The 7,608-nt window shown below is 45.4% G+C and overlaps 1 protein-coding gene and 1 long non-coding RNA gene across 2 annotated transcripts in view; both read left to right on the top strand.

Moving 5' to 3' along the window:
• Positions 1–803, top strand: part of LOC146587707 (uncharacterized) — a 5,144-nt gene extending 4,341 nt beyond the window's left edge. The window contains exon 2 of the long non-coding RNA XR_014897593.1: positions 560–803. This is a non-coding gene — a long non-coding RNA (uncharacterized LOC146587707). The remainder of the gene's footprint in view (positions 1–559) is intronic.
• A 6,677-nt stretch (positions 804–7,480) lies between these two features.
• SHOC2 (SHOC2 leucine rich repeat scaffold protein) overlaps positions 7,481–7,608 on the top strand; it is a 71,913-nt gene continuing 71,785 nt past the window's right edge. The window contains exon 1 of the mRNA XM_085319042.1: positions 7,481–7,582. The gene's annotated coding sequence lies outside the window, so the exon portion shown is untranslated. The remainder of the gene's footprint in view (positions 7,583–7,608) is intronic.

Raw genomic sequence — 7,608 nt, forward strand, 5'->3', positions numbered from 1 at the left:
AAAGAAAAAAAGAAAGAAAAAAAGAAGAAAAGAAGTCCTTCACAGCTCTCTCCAACACTCTCCTTCCCTGTGTGGCCTATGCAAAGTTGACTGCACATGAACTGTTTTTCTTTCCTCATGCTTCCCTTGTCTATGGCAAGTGCATGTCATTTTTCTGGTCTTGCATTTAGCTTACAGGCTCTTTGAATCAGAACAATCTTTCCTGTACATCTAGCATATAAGATCAAGATCAGGCTGCTGTGCATTATCACAGCAATAATAAATATTGAGGTTGTTAGTGCTCACTCTGTCCTAGTTTTCATGTCTCTAGGCAGAAGGAGTTTCATGATGTCCTTTTGGAAGATCATTCCWCACCTGAATAGATCTAGTTTTTCAGGATTTTTTGTTCATGAATCCTCAACGTAAATGTTCCTTTATAGGTGGACTTCATGTAATGCCCTGAGTGAGCCAGCATCATTGTTGGGGTTGCACTTTTGGCTTCCTTTAGGGGAATTGGAAGATTATTCATTTCGTGTTATTTTTTGATTTGACTGATTTTTCATCTGTCTCTTTCCTGCAGGAAAGAGCCATTTATATAATGATTTCACTATGGAACTGACTTCAGGCCTGACTGCTGTTTGTCACCATTCAGGAAATTCATCGCTAGCTCCAGAGGAACACTTAGTCCCTGCTGAGAGCCTGGAAGAAGGGGAGAGAATCGATAGCAGAGCTGCAGCTATTAAGATCAGCAGACAAAATGTTTTATTCAAACTCAATTTCCCTTCTCATATACCTTTTACATTAAAATTCTCTTTTTAAGAGAATTTGAATTTGGTTTGTTTTGGGACAGAGTGTGCAATTGATTTTTTTCCCCTGAGGACTCTCCTGTTCTGCTGCTGATCTGTGTGTTTTCCACATTTCAGACAGTGGAGTTTGCAACAGTGACAAGTTGTAATCCTGAGTAAAACTGCTTTTGCCTATGGCCTTGGTTAACCTATTGGCAATGCTACTTGCCTGGGCATGGGGCAGCTGGCATTTTTTACACAGCTCAGCATGGATGTGCTGCCACTCCCAGCCACTTTCAGGACACAGCTGAGTTGGTTAAAATAACCTTAAGCAAAACATGCAATAAAATTGTGCTGCCTTTCTGGGGCCAACACTCCCAGAGACCTTTCCCCTTTCTTGGSTACTGTGGGAGCCTCTTCTTCTGCTTCACACCTTTATCAGCTGAAAATGATAAGAGTGCAGGACCGCTGGCTTCGGACGGCTCTCTTTGAAGGAGAGGCTGCCCGGCCACGCCGTTGTGCCTGTTGGGAGATTACCGGGACTGATGGGGAAGCAGAAACCTGCTCGCTCTTTCATCTAGAACAGAGGCAGGACGGGGCCTTTTATGAAGCATAGCATAGAAGAATTTAGGCTACTTTTATACTAGCATTCCCACGTACCAGTCAGCCTGGTACTAATCTTCATGGACCTTTGAAGGCATGATGCAACATGCTGTGTAAATGAAATCTAAGCCACACCATGCCAGGTTATTGGTGCCAGCCAGTTTGGGAAGTCTGGCGCGGGAGGCCCGGGTTCGCTGGTAGGAGAGGCCAGGTCCCACCTGCARGCATGCAGCCCTATGACACTCAGCTAGTGTCTGGGACCGAGAGCAAACGGGCAGCGTGCAGAAAGCTGGTGACCCCACCRGCACGTTAGGCTTGAAAGCACTTTCTTGGGGAACAAGTGGCTTTTCCTGTGGAATGGTCAGTTCCCCAGGGTCCCTGGGAAAAGTGATGCCTGCAGAATATGATTCAGCGTGGCTAAGCATCGGTTTATCTCTGTGGACTACAGAGGAAGCTTAACATCTCCGTGGGTTTCAACTAGCTTTTGTGAATACCCAGCTTCTCTTACTCCTTAGTTTTGGCAGTTAGTTTAGTCTTGGACCCACTACCTAGGAAATTCAGGTGCTGCAGACCTAAGCTAAGAAAAACTGGAGAGTTTTGTGCWGGATCCTTTTGGGTTATCCTGGGATGTCAGCAAATATCACAAGAATGAAATKAAGCTGAGAAAGGTTGGCTTCTCTACAGATAGCCTGACTGGAGTTGGAATAATCAGCATCTGTTTCTGTTTAACTCAGTTTTCATCTCAGCCTTTCCCCTTTCAAAGTACAGATAACCAAGGCCTTTAATTTGCCCTGTCTTCCACTGTAGAGAAAAGTAGGAGTTTATAACAGCTATACTATCCTGTCTTGAATAACTACACTTAAAAAAATACATTTATTCTTTCTGTTGTGATTAAAAATCTCTTGCTTGTTTCTACTTCTTGTAGTGTTGACTTTGAAAGATAAGCTATTTGAACTGGCTGACTCTCCATTTGTATAASTGAAGATTAACTTCCTTACTAACCTATGGATTTGCAGTTTTCTTTTGCACTAAATAAATTGAAGGACTACTAACCTGGGGCAGTTAGGACACAGCATATACTTGAAAAAGTTTGTGTGCATGATAGTGAATAAGAAAAACTGATACCTCATGCATGGCATTTTGGATGTGCTATTTCAGAGTTGATGTGTCCTGTTTTTCTACCTGGAAGAGCCCCTGTAGGGCCTAGGAGACATGTTTAAAAACATGCGAAGGGCCTGAAGCATGTGGCTGATGAGTTGAAAGCTGAAGCTGGCAGGACCAGATTTTTTTTATATATATGATAGTTTGACAACTGTAACTCATGCTGCCCAGTTTTGATAACACAGACACCTTAAACAAACTCTCTCAGTCTCATAAGTATATTTGCTTTGTAGAACCAACAGGAGGAAAAAAAAACAAAAAGAATTTCTTGTCACTCAAGTAAGCAGAGCAGACTCTGAACATACAAGATAGTAAAAATAGCAACATCTTACAATACCGTAATCCTTCAACAGAGAACCATATTTTGAGGTTCCCCTTCTTTGTATCCTTTTTCATATTGCAACAGCATCTCACCCTCMGCAGAAGTTTTCACGGTGGTGGGTTAGTCTCTGTTTTCAGTGTGGCAAATCTGGTCGGCTACTCTCTTGGAGTCTCAGCTCCTGGAAGCTGCCACAGGCGCTGAATGTCTGAATGCATCCTCAAGGTACGGTTTCTCTGCCCTCCCCAGCTCAGCTCCAGAGCAGTACCAACTCTCAACAGCCTCCCTGGGGGGGGTTGTACACCTGTGACTAAAGCAGTGGAGGTGAAATAACATTCAGGCTGAAGATCGAAAAGCAGTGACGAAAGGCACAGGTTATTTTCAGGTTTGGGGTGATGCTTGCAAAATGAAATGGGCTTTGTTGTGCCGCCTGCCATCGAAGCACACTTCCTTTCCACGGAGTAACCCAGCACGCTGCAGCCCCCTGTGCAAGGCTAAACAAAACTTCTGGTAAAGTGATGACTCAAGAGAAGGGAGGGGAATAAAATAGGGCAGAAAGGTCTGGCTAGGCCAGGGAGGAAACTAAAACCTAGGATTGGGAAAGTGGATTTTTGAGACCCGAGAGCGGGAGCTTGAGGTTCACAAAGAAACTGAAATGGAATTAGAGGAATTTTATGCTAAGACTGGCTGTGTAAGGAACTGGCAGCAGGAGAGGGACAGAAGACACAGCATAACTAAGGAACTGAGTTTGCTAGGATGAAGACACTAGCAAAGGAAAGTCATGGAGGATAGAAAGTTAGACAAAGAACCAGACAAAAGAGGTTGAACTTGGACCTGGTGAGGGGAACAGAAGCTGGAGGCATCTTGGAGGTAAAGAGAGGAGTGACAGGGTGGGTGAGGAGCAGGTGATCAAAGCCTGGAAGTAGAGATTTGGCAGAGGCAAAGAGGAAAGAAACACTGCTGTGTGAGAGGTGTGGGGCCACCCCACACGGGACTGAACAAAAGGGGAAAGCAGTGGAAAGGGGCAYGGTGGGATGTGCAGCCGAGGACTTCCTTGCTCCCAGAGCTAGAACTGGGGCAGAGCTTTCCTGAGACTGATGCCTCACTTCTCACCAGTGAGTAATCACCAATCCAGCTGGCAAAGTTTGTCTCCTGTGCCCGCCACACTGCTCCCTTGTACAGAAATGGCAAGAATTTAGTGTCCTTGGACACAACAGCAGCTGCTGCATGCCTGAGGGAGGTGAGAGGACTCTCCTCTAGCTAGATGACAAAAATTTTACAATTTAGAGGAGGTAATGAAAAGGCCAAGTGAGAAAGCCATGAGAGAAAGGGTCAATTCGTTAGTCTGTCAGCCGCTGAGCTAAGAAAAGGCGAGGGGGCTATTATATTAGAGGTATACAAATACAGTCGAAGATGGTTCTGAAGTTGCAGGACTGATCTTGTGGTCAGCTTATGCAAGCTTAACTAATTAACTGTTTTAGTTCATTTTGTAAGAGCTGGCTCCTAATAAATCACACTACTTTGCAGAAACATGCTTGAAACAACTGTGTAAATACTAAATAGCCTTAGGAATGGTCTTATGAATCCACTGAATAATCCAAATTCCAACACTCATCCTCCTCCACTGCTGGTCTAGATAGAAGGTAACAGTCCACTATTGTTATCTGTTTCTCTTTTAGTAAGAGGGGCAGAGGTCTGGGTCAGCACTGTTGATAACCCATGGAAGTGCTGTGCTGCCACATGATCCTGCACTGACAGTTTTCCCTTTTAACAGCACATAAAACACCACACATCATATTAAAGGAACATTATTAAGGTTGCAAAGCCAAGTGTTTAAAAGTTAGGCAATGTCCAAATGAAAGTTGCCTGTGAAACCTTAATTCAGATCCTGTGTGCATGTAGATTATGAAATGTTCTTTATTTCCCATGCTGTTCAGCTCAGTTTGAATGGCAGTAATTCAAGATCCTCTCACAATTTTACAGGATTTCTAAAGAAATGGAGACGGAGAAACCTCTGACTTACTTACTGTCTGTGGATATATCTTCAAGGAAAGGTATGCAGTCACGATAACATAAGATTATAAATATGGGTTTGTCTATGTAGCCCCCTGATGTGACAAGAGGCCATTAACTAATACTTCTAAGAAAAGTGAATATTATACTCATCTTCTACACTGGATCAGACATGTGACACAAGATCTGGGGAGAAATTCTGCTGACAGAGGCTGAGATTAGGATGGAACAAAGATACCCAACATCCAGTATGAGGGCATAAAATTAACTACTCCATTTTTGCAGATTATAAACAAATCCTGCATGTATGAATTCTGCCTTTGCAAAAAAAATGTTAGTTTTGATTATTGGCACAAGTATTAGGGTAGTATTGGTCTTATCTCATATGACATATTTAAGGCAAGACAAGGGTGGAGTTATCAGTGTGAAATTAGTTGGCTGATTCCCTGCCTAGTGACAACTGTCCTGCTCTATTTCAGCTTTTCAGTTTTGTTTCATCATGCAAAGAGCAAAACAAGCTTCTTGACTATAATATTGTCCACTCATTGTAAGAAATACTGTCCCTAGGAAATTATACCTGGTATATCGATTTTTAACCTGTGACCCAAGATGCATTAAAAGCTGGTGCTTTTAATACCATCCAGCATCACTAGTGAAAAAGCATCTAACCAGTTTGAAATGTCTAATTTGCCAAAGAATTACATAAAAGAAACTGGCAGAGCCCAGATGATCAAATGAGAATAGCTTTATTGAACCTCAACTAGCCTCAATTGTTGCCAAAAATTGTGAAAAAATGATGGAAATAGTTGATACCTAGATCTGATAATCTGATGTAGGAAATAGCTCCCAAATTTATTCATGGTTTTGATTCAGCTGAGACGGCTGTTRTTCCTCTTAAACACAAGACTTTAGCAGGACCAGTCCAGATCCACAACTACTGAGATCAATTAACAGACTCCCACTAGCTTTAATGTGTTTGAGAAAATTAAAGTTAAGCTACTACTGCCATAAAGAATCCAGCTGGGCTTGAAAGGGGAAGTGATTGCAACTGCTTGAGAATTCGGTATTATAAATCCTTCTTAACAAAATAACAAAAGATCAGTTATAATGTGCCATCAAAGAAGTAGCTTTTAAATYCCATCTAAAATTAAATGACTACAGATAGCAGATGCTCTGTCACACTCCAGAGCATTTGTTTACTCCCAGGGATAGTTGCCACTTTCTGAATGGCCAATACCACTTCTTGCAGCTCTCATATATTCCTTTTAAGGGTAGCCTGATGTTGCTTGGCCTGTGATATCTTATATACAAAGAATACAAAGCACATTGGTGCAAGGTCATAGTAACTGCCAACCAGGGATAGTCTCAGTTTTGTTACAAAAATAAGGATTAGAGCATAGCATTCTTCTGGTCCATCCCCTTCATTATGTTTTGTGCAGTATGTCTCGGTAACTAAAAGTGCCCAGCAACAAGAAGGTAGTCATCTGATATATGTACAGTAGTAAGAAACTTTCTTTTGATTGTTCATTGTATTAGAATTTCTGATCATGTTTATCCTAGAAGGGAAACTCTTCAATTAAATTGTTACACTGGCAGGAAGATATTTCCTATCTGATGTAGTATTATAATGAATAGTGATCATGGCTGAAGCTTAGTTATCGACACTCCTCGTCATTCAGGGAAATCTTAATAAAAGTTTTTGAAATCTGTGTTAAAGCAGCTATACAGATGGAAAGTTTCACCGGGATGTGTGGTGTGGCCTGGGGACCATGTGGCCTCAGATGTGAATCAGAGAAGGGGCTGTATGCTTAGACTGCTCAAATCGGACTGTGCTGAACAGTTGCAGTTGCAAACATGAGTGGTYGTCACAGAGGATGGTGCACTCGTGACTGCAATAGGTGTTCACTTTGAGGCTGCACGGGACCTTTGAGACAGGCAGCAGAGGAGAACGGCTGCTTTAGAGGAGAACCCTGCCCGAATGCTGTTCACTGTCACTTCAGCTTTAGAAAAAGCACTATAGCCTGTGAATAAAAATGCCATGTGAGCAAACATCTGACGGTGTCACCAGTTTTGGGTTCCACAGGAAACGAGTCAGAAAACTTGTTAGAAAATTCTGAAAATCGGGTATCGCTGGGAGAAAGGTGACGGCATTATTTCTGCCAGGGCCAGAGGCTGCGACGCTGGGGCGCAGGGCCGGGGGGCAGGAACGGGCCCTCCAAGGGCCCGGGGGCCGCAGGGGGAGCGGAGGCTCGTGGGGCGACCCAGGGCAGCAGCCTTGGCCTCGCCACCGGCTCCGCCGCCCAGACCAGACTCGGCTCCGGCCCTCCTCGCCTCGCTCGGGCGCGGCGCTGCGCCCCGCCCCGCGGGCCCTGCCCGCCCGTGCAGTGCGGTGCGGTGAGGCGCACCTAGGCCGCACCTAGGCCGCACCGGCGGCGGGCGCGGGCGGAGCTGGAGCCCTGCGGCCTCCCCCCAGCCGCGCCGCCTCGCCGTTGCCCGGGGCAACAGGGAGCCACTTCCGCCCGGGGCCAAGATGGCGGCGGCGCCGCGACCCGGAAGCACTCCCTCGCTCCGTCCCTCCGCCGGCGGCGCCCTGCTCTATGGTGCCGCGGGAGGTCTGTGGGCGGGGAGTCCCGTGACGGCTCGGTGCGCAGAGACGGTGGCCGGCAGGGGCGGCGGGCGGGGGCCCAGCGCGGCGGCGGCGGAGGATGGCGGCGCCCGTACGGTACGCGCCGGCGGCAGCGGGAGGCC

The sequence above is a fragment of the Rhea americana genome, unplaced genomic scaffold (assembly GCF_003343005.1).
Source record: "Rhea americana isolate MKP2758 unplaced genomic scaffold, rheAme1 scaffold_57, whole genome shotgun sequence".
NCBI classification, from domain to species: Eukaryota; Metazoa; Chordata; class Aves; order Rheiformes; family Rheidae; genus Rhea; species Rhea americana.